Raw genomic sequence first — 2,004 nt, forward strand, 5'->3', positions numbered from 1 at the left:
CATGGGCAAAATATTGACACCGGGGATGGCAGCACGTACAGGTTTGTGTAGGTGTTGTACCCCAAGGGTATGAAGTAAGCTCCCTTCCTGAGGATCACCATTTGCGGCAGATTGCAGGCGAGGGGTGCTGGTCATTTCCCTGAGGGTGAGCGAAGCCTTTTGGTCTCCCAATGGTTGATGAGAGAGCTGAAAAAGCTTGGCAGTACTGGCAGACAGCGATGGCGAGTACTGCTCCAGGAGGTATGGTTTGAGGGAGACGTATGCTATGGGGGTGTCCCCTGGTTCGCAAAGCTAATCAGAGATTTCTGGGAAAGTGTCCTCGAGGATTGCTGAGAGAACATAGGCTGCTTTGGTGCTTGAGCGAGTTATGCCCTTGATGAGAAACTGAAGCTCAGTGCACTGAAACCAGGCAAAGGCCTCTGTACTAGTGAAGGGTAGTAGCTTCAAGCATGAGACGTGGAGAGATGAGTCAGGGGTGGAGTGAGGCATCATCAAACAGCAGTGCACAGAATTGAGGGGAAAGGGGAGAGGGAGCTGTTCTTCCGGCAATCACCAATTGTACGAGTTGGCTGTTAGGTTATAACAGAGAAGTGAGAGGAATGTAACTAAACTTTGTTAAACAGACAACAAGCTTATATACAAGAACTTGCGAGCAAGAACGTCACCAAAAATTTAAACCTACTAATGCATGAAAAAGCAAGCGTAAAAGGGTTCTGTTATCAGTTTGGGGGAAGAGCAAGATATACAAAAAAAAAAAAAAAAAGGAAATTCCGTTACAACGTATGAGCGTGTGTGAAACACGTGTGATACATGTGTTTTGTGGAATCTATAAGTCTACTTGCTGAGTCATCAACAGCCATTGCCTGGTTCTCCCTGATCCTAGCTTGAGTGGACGTGGGTCTTGGGCACTGATCATATGCATGTATAGTCAGTCTCTCGGCTATTGTCGCTGTCCCTTAAAAGTCACAATACTAGCTATTTTTAAAGATAGATAGCTGTACATTGACATTTGGATCACGTTGCTATCAGCTAAGGACAATTGGTACTGTTAAGGACCAAGGTTATAGGGTAGCTACAGTCATCTGAATGAATATCTTTTAACATAGATAAAAGTGACAGGTATTTTTTTGTTTTTGTTTTATTTTTCTCATTGATGTTGGATAACGGGGTACTAGAAATTTCCATATGGGAGGTTTTTTTTTTTTTTTTTTTTTTTTTTTTTGTAAAGTTGCTCACAAACAAACAGACATGGGTGAATACATACGCTTCGAAAGGCAGCAATGCAGTGTTGCAAAATGTATCTTCATCGAGGCTGTTGTAGTACTGCTTGGTGCTGGAAACATAATCCAAGTCCAATTTTACCACATTAACATAACTTAGGAGGTGTCTGTATAATATGAAGCCTTCTATAACACAGAAGTAACTTTATTCAGATAACTATTTCATTTTTTACCGAGACGCTAAACAACAAAATTCAGATGACTATAATTTTTGAAAATCGGATGTAATAATATAATTATATTTAGACTTTTTCTCTACAGCATCTCTCATCAAGCATTTACGAATGTTACGATATCATCACACGAACGACTTTCTCTTATTTACTTATTGAAAGTCATGGACTTTCAAATTCCCCTTTTTTTAATAACCTGTTGAGGCCTGATATATGGTAACTGGAATAACAAATCGACTATCCATTCTTTATTTGTGATTTACATGGCACGAGAGCTTAGAACATTAGAACGTAATTCTAATAGCCAGGCCTTCTCCGTCATGAGGCTCAATACTACACAGTATTCTAGAAGTTTTATTCCAGCTGTTACCAAGTTGTGGAATGATCTTCCTAATCGGGTAGTTGAATCAGTACAACTTTAAAAGTTCAAAGTTGGAGCAAATGTTTTTATGTTGACCAGGCGAACATGAGTCTTTTTATAGTTTATTTATGACATATTTGTTTTTGATGTTGTTAATAGTTTATATATGACATGTCTGTTTTGCCGTTGT

The sequence above is a fragment of the Palaemon carinicauda genome, chromosome 16 (assembly GCF_036898095.1).
Source record: "Palaemon carinicauda isolate YSFRI2023 chromosome 16, ASM3689809v2, whole genome shotgun sequence".
In the NCBI taxonomy this organism is placed as follows: domain Eukaryota; kingdom Metazoa; phylum Arthropoda; class Malacostraca; order Decapoda; family Palaemonidae; genus Palaemon; species Palaemon carinicauda.